This window comes from Oreochromis aureus, linkage group 16 (assembly GCF_013358895.1).
Source record: "Oreochromis aureus strain Israel breed Guangdong linkage group 16, ZZ_aureus, whole genome shotgun sequence".
NCBI classification, from domain to species: Eukaryota; Metazoa; Chordata; class Actinopteri; order Cichliformes; family Cichlidae; genus Oreochromis; species Oreochromis aureus.
In genome coordinates this window covers 14832474-14850548 of record NC_052957.1, presented here as the reverse complement: position 1 = coordinate 14850548, position 18075 = coordinate 14832474, and the positions used below count along the sequence as shown (strand labels likewise).

The 18075-nt window shown below is 38.1% G+C and overlaps 1 long non-coding RNA gene across 3 annotated transcripts in view; it reads right to left on the bottom strand.

Annotated features, from left to right (window-relative positions):
• Nucleotides 1-18075, bottom strand: part of LOC120433412 — a 101503-nt gene that overhangs the window by 34908 nt on the left and 48520 nt on the right. The window lies entirely within an intron of this gene.

Genomic DNA, 18075 nt, shown 5'->3' with positions numbered 1-18075 from the left:
CAATTTCATATAAAAATGGACGGCACAGAAGGCACGATCGATTGAAAGTGCTGTAATTTATTATTCCAGTTCATTGTTTACTTGAACTTTAAACATTACAGCTTTCACTAAACCAGCACACAATAACCAGGCATTAACAGCTGCTTGTGGCTAAGCCGCATATTATTATACACGCAAGCTACCAACGCTATCTCTATTGCTATAGTTTATAAAGAAACAGGCAAAGAGTTTTCTGACAGAAAAAAGTTCAGAGGCTCACTTACATCTTGCTTTTTACCTATAAGTCTGGCTAACATACAAGTAACTAGTGGCTAGCAAGTTATCCACAATGATTAACCTTCCAGTTATCTGCCATGTTTGGCATTAATTCATTTTCTGTCAAATCTCTGTCCATCACACAAAAAAAGGTAGATCTAGCTACCATAATGTCAATGTTTGGCAAAGAAACAAACCACACTGTCATTGGCTACTGATTTGTCATTGACAAGTCTTTAGCGAATGAGCATGTGTTTCACACTACAGATAATCCTCCATTTTGAAATGTAGCGTGACGAAGCTTTTTAAAATAGGCTTTGTGTTTGTTCAATATAACCAAAACTGAGTGAATGAGCCTGTTAACTAAGCGGGAAAGACTTTACAGAGTTCAAGGCAGAAAGCTGTTTTTGCAACCATAGCTATTGCCATCTGGTGGCCTTCAGACAGAATGCGGGCTTAAGCTATTTAATCAGAAGGATGTTCTTGGGGTTAAGCTTATGCAGAGAATGAATGGAAATGACTTCAGTGATTCTCTGACTTTTCCTCCAGGGAAGCATGAAGCTGACATTTGTGGATTTTGGTAAAATGTCCAGACACCTATTAAACAGACTGCCATAGCATTTATTTGGTATTCATCTCTTACTTAAAATGAGTTGTGGTGAATGACTAACTTTACAGGACTTTTCTCACATAGAGGGCATTTTTAGCAACACTGAAGAAGTCAATAAACATCAATGTTAAACGCTATAGGCTACCTGTAAATTTCGTAAAGTCAGTGTTTATCTTTCTAACTACCTTAGCATGATGGCATTAAGAGCATTTGTGCTTTTGTAGATAGTGTAAGGAAAGATGAACTATATCAGCATCCAAGCAAATATAGCAACATTATCTAAACGGGTTCAGTATGACAACAAGAACTAAACCACAGACGGACAGATGTTGATGTTGTATAAGCATAGCAGTATAGTATAAACTCTAGCATAAACCACATTATACCCATTAAAAATTATAGACATGTAAATTACATGTCATTTGGTGCACAGTTGCATAGCCCCCAGAACTAATCATTGCCTATCAGTGATGTGCACAGTTTGTTGATTTGTTAAGTAGCTCAGTGATATGAGAAATGGTCCCCGGAGTGAGAGGGCTGGAGTTTAAACTGCACCTGAGCTGGACGTTCAAACACGCCTCTTGAATGAAAATACTTTATTTCATTTCACTGTAATAGATAACAAACTTGTGTGGAAAGTCTCACAAGGCAACATTCAAAAAGTGTGGCAACTGGAATTATTTTTAAACCAACACTCAAAATTAAGAAAAGACCACCAGCTGACAATTATTTGGTGTTAAAATGTTTGCTGGGAACTTTCCACGATCTTGGATTAGATCTGCATTGCACTGGAATGCTTTACAGATGATCAAGATGAAGGTATTACAACTCCAATATAAAGTCTTGCCCTTCAGGTTCTTAGCAGCCAGCCCTTTGAAAAGCACAACAACTATGCAACTTAGATGTCAATGAAATATGCATAATCAAATAGAATCCAAATTCTAGAGTGATACTGAAAGACTGTGAAAGAAAAAGGTTTTCTATGCTGTAACAGAAATGACAAAACTGGACCAAACATTAGCAGAGTACTTTCAAAAGATGCCTAGACACATGAATGTCAGAAATACTAGTCAGCATCACAGCAGTGAATAATTTTTCATGTTTAATTAAATATTGGCATTTGCTCTGTTGAAGTATCAATAGGGGTCAGAAATGAAAGCAAAACACCAGAATAAAACTGAAAGGGATCACCTTCGCCAGTTAGAATTATTTGGAAGAGAGTGCAAGTCAAATAAGGTAACAAATTTCTGAGGGCAAAGCAAACAAAGGGGGAGATTGACTACATGAAAAGACCAGTGGCGATGCTGTTTTCAATGATCCAAAGCATCTTGTCTTGTCCTTTTCACATGCTTCCAATGAATTATGTATCTGCAGTGATTTATGGTGCGCCAACTCTTCCTTTCCTTTCCCTCAATGTAGAGCCTCACATGGATTTTTCACAGGGAGCCAACTGGGAAAACCAAAATTGCTCAATTTAGGAAAGTAATTAAAACTGTCCGCAATCAATATTTATCCTTAGAAGGACCCTAGTGGGGGGTTTAGTGTTTTACCATCCCCCCACCAAGCCCATATCTAACCCTTCGCCCCCTTGCTGCTCTTATTGACAGCTGTCGACTGCTTCAAATAAACGACACCAATCAAACGATTCTGATACATGGCCAGCGCAACACATGTCGAGCAAGTTCAGTAACCTGAGATGTAAATGATCTATTTACAGAGGGATAACTTGCTCTTAATTGTGTATTACGTCCAATAATTAATGTTTAAATAGTCAGGCCACCATTTTTATCCCAAATTAAAGCGTTTAGATATTATGAAACTTTCAAAACTCATGAATAATCAAAAGCTGAGCTCTCTCCCATTTTCCTACTCTTCACTGAGATAATTAGTTTGACATTATCGTCTCACCTGTGCACAAGTGGAAAAAAGTGGAGCTACACAGATTTCTATAATGATATTTAGACACTTCTTTAAAATCAAAAGTTGTTCATGTAATCCAAATAGAAAAATGGCATTTTTAGAAGGGGAATAATATATAAATATATATGTGAAAGCTGTACATGTTATAAGCAGTTTTGGATATTTATTCACATTCTCCTGTGAAGGAGAAACTGTCATAAATTCAAAATTTGCTGGGGTTAAAACACACTTAATGACTTAAAAGTCCATTCTGTCTATATTGGTTATTTTTTCTATTTTTAATTTTAAAAAAAAGACTCACAATAGTCTAACAATAATGATGCACCCCAACTTAACCACGATGAAGGACCATGATGGGGGTACTTCCATCAATAAAAAGTAACCTTGAGTCACCATTGTTAATCAAACTTTAATTCAATAGAGTATTTACGTGCTATCAATTTAGTAAGGTGAAACAGTCATGTAAAACAGAATAGTGGTGGCATGACGGTTTGGTTAGACTGTCTTCAGAGAGCTCTTGCTGCAGGCAGAAATCATGTCTCTGTCATTTTATATCATCATTTTTAATTATCCTCACAAGTGCTCATTCTGCTTCAGGCAGCAGTGGGAAAGCCAGAATCCCAAGGAAAAATTCCTTTAATCTATTTGGGACGTGAAGTGTGAGGTGAGATCTCTGTCTGTCACACCCCTCCCCTTTTATCCCCCCACCCCTACTCCACTACCACGCCACTTTGTCCATAACAGACACAACCCCACACACACTTTATGGTCTTGTGCTTAGATGCACACATATGGGCAGTAAATCAATAAAGCATAGGGATAAACAAGTCACTTTTGTTTATTTGCCTCTTTTCTTTTTGAATGTTAACTCTTGTGTTATAGTACCTCCTCCTCAGGAGTCAGCCAGTAGGTCAGTCTACCAAAGGTCATGCACCTCCTTGCCAATCTCCCGCTGTAACTGAACATCACAGACATTTAGTGATCATTATGACACCCCAAGTTCCATCTGCTCTCAATAGCTTGGCAGGGGTCTTATGGGCCACTGCCCCCTGCTGATTTAGACTACCTCGATCTACCTACAGAGCTTATGGACTGCACAGTCACTGTTTGCAGGGCTTTATAATTGGGTCTCACTGGGTTAGAATATTGGCTTGAGGTCTGGTTTGGCAGGGAAGGGCTATCGCTGGAGTTGAAATTACTGGGGTTGATTCTAAAGATATACGATTTTTTTTCATGCCGGCTTGGTGGCGCAGTGGTTAGCATTGCAGCCTCACAGCATGCAAGCTCCAAACATACCCAGAGGCTTTCTATGTGAAGTGTGCCTGTTTTCCCTGATCCCGTGGTTCCCCTTTCTACAGGGGCTTTGTTTTCCTCAAACAGTCAAAAGACATGCGTGTTAGGTTAACTGGTGATTCCAAATTGGCCCTTGGTGTGAGTGTGAGCGTGAATGTCAGCCCTGTCGGTGTCTGCGTCAGGCCCGTGATGGACTGGCGACCTGTCGAGGGTGTACCACACCTCTCACCCCGTGTCTGCAGGGATAGAGTACTGGCTCCCAATGACCCCCTGCATTTAAATGGTAACTGTTTTTCATTAAACAATTAGGATTAAGGAGATTTGGAAAAATGATATGCTATTCTAACTAATAAATTCAATATTTGTTCAGCTCATGGCAGCTATGTATACCATTATTTTTCTGTGAAGTGATCACTATCTGATCTTTGCTGTCACAAACTGGCAGAAAATAAAATTAAAACATTTTTGACATAGGAGACAGATTCTGTCATCACACTTGGAAGCATTTATTGAAGGATTCTTCACAATGTCTTTCCACTTTTATCAAGTTGCTGACATTTTGAATTATTAGCACCTAGCAGACAGTACTACAATGCTACATGAGTATTCAGTATTGTGAGTACTCTACAGACAGACATAAACACCCCCAAAGCACTCAAAAGCCTCTTTGAGGTTTTTCCCAGTACAGTAGGTGTCTCTAGGACCACATATTGCCATAATGACACCCACACAGAGACTCAGAGCTGATGGAAATAGTACCTGCTACACTAATGCGGCTGGTAATTATAGTATCTTTTGCATGGCACAAAGAAAAACCTGAGACACTGACAGTAACAGAAAAGTTTGACTCAACTTTAACAACGCAGTAAGTACATATCACATTTAGCTCCGGTTTGACAGCAACTCTTTTAGAGTAGGTGTGCTATTTTTCTGGCTGTTGACGCCATTATTTACTATACAATGAGTGACGCACAATCAGACCTTCAGTGATTGGAAATCTGTAGCACATAAGTATACAATATGGTTAAATCTAATCGGGGCAAATTGCATGCATTTTTTTTTGTGGGGATCATTAAGTTATTAGCATCACTAGAGGGGGGAGAAAAACACTTGAAAAAAATCTCTCTGCTAATTGCAATCAATTTCTTCTTTTCAGAGAAACTTCTGATGCCTTCCGGTATTCTGCTCCTCATGGATTTTATGTGGGGCTTGCCCTCCTAGTAATAGCAGCAGTGTTGTATGCTTCTGACAAGCAATCTGTTGAAACATTTCTGAGCAAATGCAAATAAACACTGTAGTTTGCTGCAATATCTACTTGGGTACTATCTGCATGCAGTCTTAGCCATAAAGTGGAGGCTGAAATGACCCATAAAAAGACATAATTAATGGAAACTGAAGTAGCATATGAAAGGCAACCTCTGAAAAGTGAAGCAGACAGAATGAGGAACTGATAATGAGTTTCTGCTTTGGTGAAAAATCTTCTTGCTCCAGGGAGGAAAAGAAAGGTACTTCCCCTTCCATAAAAAGAAAGGATAAAAGAAATAAGTTAGAGAAAATCACTGGCCAGCTTTTACGTTTCACTCTGTCAGCCGAGTGTCAGGGATTTGCTGTCATAAAGATAGTGAAAGCTCAAGAGCTGGTGCTTACCAAGAATTAATCAGTTTAGGTTTTGGTCCTGAACATAAAATGTCAGCCACTGCCTCTCAACACTTGTAGGTGATTTCTTTGAGCCCAACAACACAATAATCCCACTCTTCACTTCTACTGAAGGTCAAAGTTGGTCAGTGAGCCAAGAAATACCATATCAGAGCTTCCTTCCTCCTCAATTGCTTCAAGTATAAATTATGGAATTAGTGTATTGATTGCTGACTATGGCTTCAAGCAATCACTTTTACAGCCATGACAAGATTATTTTATCCTACTTTTCCTGTATTATTATATGCTGTGTTTGAGTTATTCCACCAGCATGGGAAGTGACAGCCTGAATTTATTCAATAAAGCGGGGCAGTTAGGAAAGCCAGTGAGGCAAAAAGCAGAAGACATGGCATGAAGGAGAGAGACAGCGTTCCTGCCTGCAAGCCTGCCATCCTAAATAAAGAAAGATATCTGCCCAAATACACCACTGATCAATACATTCATACAAACACAAGCACATCATTTGTTAAGTCTTTGGTGATAACCTCACAGTGTTGCACATGGGGAACTGCAGGAGTGGGGAAAAAAAAGACATCATAAATTACAGATAATAGAGTTTGCAAGGATTTTTAGACTGATTTGTAAATGCCCTGTGGTGTTTCAGTTTGTGTACTTGTTTGCAAAATAGGTCAGGATTAAAAAACATAAAAATCAGTTATATAAGTAGATGTTTTGTTTTTAAAAATCAAACTGAAGATAAGAGCAGGAATACGACTTTAGTGTGTTGCTGAAAAAGGCTAGATGTTTGAATTATGCGCCCCATCTGCATATACACAAGTTTGTACAAGTGTATGCCCATGGACAGGTGAAAATGAAAATTGATGTAAAGGTCAAATGTCAAAGGTTTACTTAAGAAAAAAAAAAGATAATTTAAATAATCTCTTCAATGGGTTAAATTAGCACTTTACCTCCAGCTAACCTATACCAGTGGTAGTCCAATCCGGTACGAATTAAACACTCATTTTGGCCTACACTCAACTTATCTGTAACAACTCCTCACCAAATGCAGTGCAAAGCTACGGACTGTGAAAATCCTCAATGCCGAATCACTGATTCTTTAAACTGTGATGCACGTTTACAGTGCACACATAAAAACTGATCAAACAAGCGCAGAATAAATGTGTAACTGTAATATATAATTTAAAAAAAATGGCCTCCCATAAAATCCAGAATTTAACTAACTGAAGATTCATGCTGTTTTCCTGCAGTAGCTTGTCGAGTGAAAAAGCAATATTACCTGTGTGCTGTGATTGATGTACCTTTCCATTTATAATCCAATTTCTATTGTTTTTAGCTGTTCCCAATACGCTTCAAAACTCTAAGAGGTAAGGTGCATAAAACCTTAATAAAAAATGGGCATAATGTTCTCCATGAACAAAGAAAATTAAAGATGCTGAACTAAATTTCAGACCTAAATAATACAATTTCTAAAATTTATTACAATGTACATACAATGTAATATGTAATAGGAGAGATTGTTTTGGGAAAATAATTTGCAAAAGTATTGTAACAACAATCATAAAAGAAAGGAGACACAATATTCCCAGTGACCCGTGTTCAGCTACAAAAAAGCACTTCTGTACATTAAACTATCTAAGCCGGTTTTTCAAGTAAGTTGTTGATGCCCTAAGACAAACATCAAGAAAACAACTTTAAAGAATGAGACAATGCCTCAGTCTGCACATGACAGACAAGTATCTGGGGTCTGCATTGCATCAAAATGACAGGACCCAACACAAGTAATCTGACACATCTTGATCACAGCACAGTTCTGATCTTTCTGTCACACTGGGGATTAAAACAGAAACTCGGGGCTAACAAGGGTCAGATATGAAATTTCAAGGAAGTGACACATGACAGGACAAACAATTAAGTGTCAGTACGCTGACCTTGGGGCAACAGTTTTACACCGTGACCCCGCGTGCATTAGTCATTCCACCAGCAGCATGAAGGAGGAAAAAGGGAGCCTCGCTGCTTTTGTTAATCCAATGCCACGAGCCCAGTGTTGTTCATTGTTTAGTCGTTATGATTAAAGGATGTACAGCACTATGGATACTGGAGAGCTTGTGATTTGTCTTTGTCTGGTCAGACTCCTACAGCATGCTGAACAAGTGCAGCTCAATATAGCTGTAGTCTTGATACAGCAAACTCAATATAGTATTATTAACAGAAATGGAGATGTGAACCTCTTTATTGTGCAAACAGATATTTTATTCATATTAAGCTATTTTAAAAATCACCTCAATGAAAGCAACTCCTTTCAAGGGGTAGGAGCCTCTAACGATCTTATGATTTTTCTATTGTGGAAGCTGTACAACTGCACCTCAGAAATCAAGGATGCAATTACTCATGCAGAAAGCACAATGTGAAGGAGAAAAAGCAATGTTCTGCTGAGTATTGCTTTTAGAGGAGGCAACCAAACAAGCAGTGGCTGCACTGTAATCAGTCAAACCCCACTGCTAATTCTTCAGGTGGTGAAGACTGCAGCGTTTTTTTTTTTTCTTTAACTCTGAAGTAGCACTGTCCCTTTTTACACACTACACACCAGGACAGCTTCTCATCAATATCTTTGAACCACACTTTGGTATAGAAATACAGTGCAATTTTTTGTTTTCCAAGCTTTTAGTTCCACCTGTTGAACAAATTTTACTAATAATAAACATTCTGAACTTTTTATATTATCATTAATAACCTTATACTGACCAGTTCCACTGCTGCTTTTCACAGAAACAAATATGAGCTAATTAATCATTAATTCCTAAATGTGTTTTTTAATCATCATAGACACTGGCCAGCATGGTCTCATTTCTCTGTGACAGCTGGCGATGCTTTCCTGTGATTCACAGTAATCCACTTTTCATTATGAAGGAAAAACTGGTATTTTTCTTATACAGTGGGGAATGAATAAATATTGTAGGTGGTAGGGACATATGGTCCAAACAGAACGGAAATGGCAAGCCAAATTTCCAAGACAAAATTCAGCACTTCCAAAGGTGTCTGTTTGGTTATATTAGCTCAAGGATATTAAAAGAAAAATTCAAAACTACAAGAATATTTAATTAAAGCTCTATTACTCTGCCATAAAGTCAATATGTAATAAAGATTTTTGTTTCCAAGAAAGGAAACCGTTGCGTTGAAATTCAAATATCTAAATTTTTAATTTACACCAAGCACAACTGATGCCTGCAGCATACTTAAAAAAAAAAAAACTGAGACACGGGCAAGAAAGGGCTGGAAAAGTTGTGTAATGCTAAGAAAAACCTAGTTTATCAGACAAAAGCATCTGATTAATGCTGAACCTTTTAAAAGTAAGGATGGTGTTCACCAGTCTGTGAAAGATTATCAATAATTTAAGAATTATTTTTACAACATTAAATTTGTAAGAAATTCATGAATTTCTTTACCTGTCATATGTAACATCCTTAAAAACAAAGAAGCTGAAAATAAAGTCTTTATAAGCAAGAAAAAAGGACCAAACACTGAAGATCTTCAGGCTCTAAGCAACATAAAGAACAGACATGAGGCTGTAGTAGAAACTGTTGCACAGGCTTATGAATACTTGCTGGCAAAATACTTTGAAAGTGGTGTTACAAGCTAGCAAAGACTTCACCTTCAAATAAATCAATTCATAGCAAAACTACACATGGGAGAAACTCAGTATGAGTAATTAAAGCTTCTTAGACAAAGTCGTTCTTTAGTAAGAAAAAAAAACAGGAATTAAATTGATAATGTATATTTGATATGAAATTGCAATAAAAAAAGACAGAGGTAGTAAAAATGCCACTGAATTAATTGACTGAAAACAGTGACCAGCTGTTCAAAGATCAAATAGTCAAATATTCATGAGAAAGTGTTGAAGTTTCAGTTTTCTGAAGGTTGCTTTCTGCAATCGTAAAATGTGCATCATCCAAAAACTTATTTGAGCATTTTTAAGAAACAGCAAAAAAAAAGAAAAAGAAAAGAAAAAAAAAACCGAACTAATTGAAACGCTACAAAAATGATTGATTCTTGTTATAGCTGATCAACAGTCAATAACCGCAAAGCCATCCTGTTGCAATAGATGCATTGTCTTGCTTAAACATGCAAGGCATTCCCTAAAAAAGACGCCATCTGGATGGGAGCCTATGTTGCTTTAAAACCTGTATATACCTTTCAACACTGATGCTGCTTTTCCAGATGTGCAAACTGCCAATTCCATCGGCACTAATGGCCATTCAATACCATCTCTGATGGTATTGAATCACGGTTTTTGAATCGGGTGCTGATAAGCTGGATGCTCCCGTCTACTCTTTAGTCCAGAAAAATGTGATGTCAATGTTTTTCCAAAACGAATTTCAAGTTTCAGTTTGTCTTACCACAGTGCAGTTTTCCAATGTATCCAAGTTAAATTAACTTTTGGTCTCCGGTTCATGTTTACATGTAGCTTCTTCTTAACCTGCATTTGTGGATTGAATGATGAACTGTGTTCACAGATGGTGATTCCTGGAAGTGTTCCTGAGCCCACGCAGTGATTTCCATGATGGAATTGTGACTGTTTTCAATGCAGCGCTGCCTGAAGGCCCAAAAATCATGGGCATCCGGTATAGATTTTTGGCCTGTCCTTTGCACATACAGATTTCTCCAGCTCCTCAGAATCTTTTAATTAGATAGATAATCGAAGTCTTCACATACACCGAGGAACATTATTCTCAGATTGTTTCACACTTTGTAGATGCACTTTTTTTGCGGATTGGCGAACCTCTTCTCATCTTTCCTTATGTCAAACTCTGCCTCTCTAAGTTATTTATTTCTGCCAAATCATATTACTTCCTGTTGCCAATTAACCTAATGACCTGAAAATGTTCCTCCAACTCTTTCTTCTTCTGTAGCCCCATCCCAACTTTATGTTGTCATCAAATTACTTTTTTTTTTTTTTAAACTGGTACATTTTCTCAGTTCAAACATTTAAAAAAAAAACCTGTGTTCTATTGTAAATAAAATATGGGTTTATGAGATTTGTAAAACTCCTGGTGCGGTGATCCCTTGTGACAATGGAACACCAGAAAGTACCTTTCTTTGTAGAAGCAGGGTGAGAAATGCCCAAACTCTTTAAAATGGAGATAAAAATGTGTTTTGGTCTGATAAATTCATATTTGATTTCAAGAAATCATGATTACTGCATTCAGTCTGTTATGAACTCATACTTCAAAGGCCAGTAACTGTAATGGTATGAAAGTCCATTAGTATAAATGTTATGGCAATTTGCCCCTAAACACTGAACAGTATTTACAAGGTTTGAAGCACCGTAGGCTTCTGGAAGGCCTTGCTTATTTCTGCAAGAAAATACTAAACCATATTCTGTTATAAAAATAAACACAGGGACTGGAGGCCTGAAACTAATGGGCACCTTACATTATATTTTGTTTAAAAGAAAAGGGAAAAGCATTTAGCAATCACTGTTTCAATGAGCTCATGCAACACAGTAGATGGAACAATATGCCACTGTCCTAATTAAAAATTAAATAAAATAAAAGTTTTCAAGAGCAATTACATTTCTCAGTTTGAAGATTTAAAAATGTTTTTTTATTGTTTTTAAATGAATATAAGATGTAAGTTATTTGAGCATCATTGTTTTCCATTTATATTGAGTTTTAAAAAGCTGTCACAACTTTTCTGGTTTCTACTATGTGCTCTAACATAATCATATTTAAACCAGTGCAACTGTGAAAATGTTATAAAAAATACCAAATTAAACTATGTGAATATGATCTTATGATATACAGCTTTAAAAAATCTAAAAAAAAAATCCCCCAAAACTCGCTAACACAAGCCACTACTGTAGTCTTATCGGTATTATCCTCTTTTAGCAGGCAAGTGGAAAAAAATACATACTGTACACATTAGAGAATCCAACAATAATACATTAACTTTTCATGTAATAAGGTAACACGCCAATGATTAAGTGTAAGCACTTTGCCTCATACTGTAGTCTATCTGCTTTGATAATGCATACTATTATGTAAATGAATATGGCATGACCTAAATCTGCTCTGTGTAAATTAATGTATTTTACCTTTAAGATAAGTTGTTGCATAGCTACCAAACCATTTGTGTAGTATGTTAATAAGAAAGGCATAACTGAGATTTAGTAGCTAAAAAGTGGCATAAATTACAATGAAATGATTTCTGTACAAAAATTAATACTTTTCTATTAGTAATAATAGCATTTGGAAGATGCAAAACAAACGCCATTACTCAAACATGATCGCTGCAATGTAAAAGTCTGGTGTAGCCAGCTTCTTCAGCTTGTTCATTAAAGAGTTTTAAACCTGTCAGGCCTAAAAATTGAAAGAACAGTTTATTTTCGTCAGATGTCAGTCTAACACAGTTTGGAAATGTATGCTGCATAGGCACAGTGTATTATAATAACTCGGCTAATTTTTAATTCTAGCAGAGAAGAGCATTTAGTTTCCCTCCTAATGTTGGGTGGGGGGGGCAAAACTTTCTAAGACCAAACAAAGAAAGACAATATCAAATCCTGACAAATGTAAAGCTAAGAAAGAGACAAAGACACAATACCAGGCTTTGCAAATGAAAACAAACTGAACAAACAAACAAACACACACAAGTTTAAAAAGCACATAAGTGGGGTTATGACCTCTACAACACAAAGCAGGAAGGTTGACTGGATGGAAACAGGGGGCTGGGGACACCTTTTTTAAACTACTTCTCCTGCAAACAGAATTATCTTGATTAAAGTTTAATTAAGGATCACATTTGGCTGTGCCTTTCATAGCGATCTACATGAGCAGATTTCCTAGGGCTTAACTCTATCGCTGGGAAAATCCTCCTTTATTACTTTCAACCTGTTGTAAAAGCTGTTGGCACGGAGGGACGGCTGCCTCATTCACTGGCCTTGTTTGCTGCTGGAAAAATCCTGAGTCTCAGGAGATCTCCCCACATAGGTTCAATTTAATATCTGTCCCATCACTACAAGGCTGGGGCTCATTATTAATGATACTATTCATTAATTTCTTGTTGGGCTGATGTTATTTATTAAAATATTAAAGAAAGCTCCTGAGACACTCACGTAATGAGGGATGTGTCCTCCTTCCACAACTCCCCCATCCCCCTCGCTCCAACCCCCCTCTGCTGGATGGATGGTGGGTGGAATTACCCCACTCGGACGCTGCTAGCCTGCGCACCCTCATTAGTCGTTCTCCAGGGCTGAGTGACACCATAAATCCATTCTGCACGTCGACCAACGGCAGCCATATACAAACGCACGCTGCTCGCCTCGCCCCGTTAATGAGCCATTCCCATGCACAGGGAATTGACTACTGTCCATCCACCATAACTGGACAGTATTTTTTGGAAGAGCTAAATTGCAGCCATGATATAGATTTAGGGCACTGGATAACAGTTTCAGTTCTCATTAATAAACTATCATGTTATAAACTTGAAATTGAAATTTAACTCAAAAGTACTACTGTCCCTTTTTAAAATTATGCAGCAGTAAACCGAGTGATGCTGACGGACTAATATAATGCTTGCAAGACATGAGGGAAAATCTTTTTTTTGTAGCCCCCAAAATTAGCAGAATACAATTTGAACACATTCAGAATAAACAACAACCACATATGATGAAGAAAGAGGTTCAAGAAGCAGCTCCACTGTGCTTTGGTGGTTTAAATTTGCACGTGTTGCCTGTTTTAAACCTCTACTATTAATGGTCACACACAGAAATCTAAGAATCCATTAATCATCATAATTAATCTGATCCAATTATATTGCAAAGAATATAACAAATTGCAGGGAAAAATAATGATCTATCACTGCCATGTCATAGGGATATGGGACTACAGCAGTAATTAGACAGCAGGATTTTAAACACACTGAGCGAGCAGTTGATAGCTTTATCGTTTCAACCTGATGTTGTAATTAGAGACAAAGTTGAACATTTTTTTTTATTTTTTGCTGGTTTAACTAATGATAATCTGGTTCAATGGTTGGCCAGCTTAGAAGCAAGATGTGCAGGTAATTAAACTGAAAGTGTAAAAAATACAATTGGATTATTTGCTGGGTGAGCTTGTGAGCAGGTGCTGTAAAGAGTGTGCCTTTGACATTATTATCAATATATCTGAGAGTATCTGTATGATCAATTAATAAACTTTAAAGCTGGATCATTGTAAAAAAAAAAAGACTTCATACAGTCGGCACAGAAATTGTATTTAAATATAAATTCGCTAAGGGATGGTTGAGAGCTCATTAGGATGAAATATGTTACTGTAATGCAACAAGAAGCTTAATGACAACTTTCTTCTCAGTGTTGTGACAAAGTACAAAGACATCATGTGCTCTACACAACTGCACAAGAGTGTCTCCACAACTGTCATGCTCTGAAACGTGTAAAAACGTAATCATCTTTACAGAGATTTGCAGAGCAGGTTAATTGTCCGGCATAAACCATCTAAAAAAAGTTAAACAGCTGTTTATTAGTGGACAAAACATCATCTACATGCAGTGCACCATGTACCGTGTACCGCATTACCGCTTAATCACATGTAAACCTTTTGAAAAGGGAACAATAAAATTAGATATGAAAATAAAAAGGCAAAGGAAACCATAAAATAAAGAGAACAAATGTTTTCCAAAAAAAGGAGGAGGAGAAAGAAGAAGGAGGAGAGAGAAAAAAAACCTTCTCTTGTTGGCTTCTCATGAGTACAGAATTAATCACCTGCCTGCCTTCCTGGTCTCAGTGCTAGGACCCGAGGATGGAGGTAATAAGACAAGCCCTTCAGGGACATGCCGCCAAGTATAAATATCAGCTGCTGTGCATATGTAAATCACTCGCAGATTTATTTATTTTTTTTTATTTCTTCTCAAAGGCTCAAGTGTGCTAATATCAAATAGCAAGCTTTTAGGGAGTGTTTAATGGCTGTTGGTGGGAGGTAGGGAGCGGCGGACTCTGGAGCGCGTGCCAGTTCATGAGTAATTAAGGAGTGTTTTGCCGAGCATAAATAATGCTGTTTGTATTGGCTCTATGAAGAAACGGAGCGCTGAGAAAACAGAGGAGGGGGCTCGGGCGGGGGCGAGAGGGTGAGGTAGGTGGCGGTGGGGATGTTGGACAGACAGGAACAGCAGGGGTTAAAACCCCTGAACGCGTAACTCTGTTTGCCACTCGGCACCTCTTAACTCAACATACAAGCATGGAGAGGCTCATTTGTTAGTTACGTACCACTCAGCATTACTTAGAGAAAATTGTTGTTCGCGACGATCATGTGATGAGGATGCAGTATGTTTTTTCCAACAACCTCCCTGATCTTTGATCTAACTGGGAGAAAAACACAGCAGTAAGAAAGTACCATCATAAAGAAGAGGATAAGTGGCTGTTTTTCCAACTTGTTAGCCTGTAAACAGTCAAATAAAGCGGCTTTACCTATGGCAGGAGTGTGTTAGAGAGAACTAAACAGCTCTTTTAAATGTAGCGTGTCTTTACTATGTCATAGCTTGTATTTATGTTTTTATTGGTTGCTCTGATTACTACAGTATGTAGCAACTGCAGCATTGAAAGGAAAGGAAAGGAAAGGAAAGATGTTTGAAAAAACTTCAATATTTCTACTAATTTTGCATTTAATTCTCCTTTCCTGTGGATATTAATTGCTATTTATTTAAAACAAAATGTCACCATTTTTAACATGATACCTTTACTAAAAAAATGACCACAAAAAAAAGGAAAGAAAATGTCTAAACATTGCGTACTCTTAGTCATGTCAGACCAGGTAATTTTCACTGAGGGAGAAAATAGAGATATTTCCTCACACATTAGTCGAGGAGTTGACAGGCCATAGAATGTACTGCACTTGAGCACACTAATGGTCAGTGAGTAACCCCTTCCCTCCCCTGCACCACCTCCACTGCAGACACCAAAGGAGTAGAAGCCATTTATAGATCCTTCTTACTTCTGTCTTCCTAGCAACGTGTTCACCTGCACTTAAAAATGCTCAGGGATGTGCAAAAGACATCGCTTCAAAAGCTGGTAGTTTCTCACAGAAAAGGAGGTAAAACCCTGAAATACAGCTTTAAATTGCAACAAGTTTTTATGAATAATTAAACAAGATCTGGGCTTTTTATCATGTTCATGAACTATGTCGACTGTTAGCGCTAATACAATCCGCCGAGCAAGTACAGTAGATTTGCCATGAGAGGAAAAACAAAGCTCTAGAGAAAATAAGTGATTCTAAACGGTGTTCTACTTTATGAAACTGTGATCCAATATTGCTTCGTACAAAGAGGGAATACATCTCCTGCCCTCCTCCTCCTCCCAGTTTTAGATGCCACAAAGGACTGTGCTCTGGAAGAGAAACAGATTCACAATATAGGCTTACAAGTTCCTCTGGGCACAATTATAACATCTCTCTCTAGTTGCAAGTGGCTATGGTAAAAGGGACAGGGGGACAACCTCTTGAGTGAAGCAATTTAGCTGTCATGACTGCATGGCAGGACCCAGATCTGTTTGGGAAGCTGGCTGATCCCCAGAGTAAGAAGATAATCGTGTCCAGCACAAAGAACCAATAAATCAATCTGGTTTCACAAGAATGTTTCACAGGCCTCTGTTTAGCTGTATTAACAACAACCATCAGTATGTGCCTTTTAAAGCAACGGGCATGCTATTTTTCATCATGTGACATCCAAAAGTAGCAATTCACATTAATTCAAGTAGCAGCAGCGCCATCTAATCTAACAACTTGTTAAAAATTTAACTGACAATGTCAAATTTATCATGATTCCACAGAACTGTTGCTGCTGCTGGTTAAAAACGATCAAAGGCAGAGAAGGCAGGACTTTATTTCGACTAACACCATCACAGTTGCGCACACAAAAGACTTGTGCTGTATTCATTACACTTCTAATAAGCAGAGGTATCAGAGTCGACACGTGCTGGGATTGTTTATGACTCACCGGGAGGTACTGTAAAGCTAACAGGGACTGGCAGCACCTGTGCCCCCACGTTCCAGCTGCCAGCGCTGAGCTGCGGGGCCCATGAAAGGCACATTAGCTGGGGCTGTGACTGGAGCTCGACTAGCTTGGTCATGCTGGGGAAATGTCAGCTGCAAAACCAGCCAGGTCCACTGAGCCCTGAGCCTGGCTCTGGCGCCCAGCATGACTCTGACATGATCATGGACTGTGGTTGTGACACATGTAAGCAATGACTCCACACAGCTATCTGATCAGCATTACGCCGCTGTCAGAAGGCTCTGACTACAAGAGCGTGATGAGAGCTGTGATAGGGCTCCCTCTCTCAAATGGGTCAGAGATAGAGGTGGCCAGTCCGCCTCCCTGAAAGCACTCAGCTTAGTACTATACACTATCTTCACAGCAACAACAGCAAAGGATGGCTTAAAAAAAAGACTCCAAATCTAGGAAAGAACACATTTTCATATTGTCATTAATTAAATCTGTATATTTATTTGTCACTTTATGTATTTATTTTTAATGAACACACAAGTAGGGTTTAAAATACATCAGGTGCAAAACAAGCATTGTTTGTCATAAGCCTGCGTGTGCATCAACAATCAATCATTGCCATCACAACTGCCACAGTCTGCTGTCAGGGCCTATTACTGCTGAATTCATTTCCCTCAATTAATTCAAAATCTAACCCCTTGGCAGCCACCAATGTATGTTTTTTATATCCATCCACCCACCTATTTGTCACAATGGAGTCAGTGACAGTACAGTAATGTATTCATTATAAAATGAGGAACAATAGTCCACACATATCATTAATTAACTCTGAATTAGGAAAAAAAAATACAGCTACGGTACTTCTGCAGATACCGTAGTGACCACGCCAATAAACATTTAAGCAGCATCCAGAATCAATTTGTTTTCCCTTTCTCATAACGGGAATGACATCCTTAATCAAAATCGCACATCTGGATTTGAGGGAAGAGTTGCAGCCGCATTAGGGCTAACTCTGTTTGCTGACCCTGCCCATCTTTGATTTGGCTATTTTTACAATAAGCCTATAAAGCCAGCGCTCACACATGCGATCCCATCAGCCAAATATGAAAAGACAAAGAAATGTCATCCGAGTGCCGTACTGTCTGATCATCTGCCTTATCTAGCCTCCCACACACATGCACGAACATAAACAACAAAATAAAAAGAACACATAATTAATAAACAGCACAAAGCACAACTATCCTTATCACTGAGGCTACTGTATCCTATTAAACAACAGTTTTGTCTTGAGGAGGACAAGGAGACTTTCATGCCTAAAATGTAGTGTTTAAATTAATTAAGTGTGAACATGATTT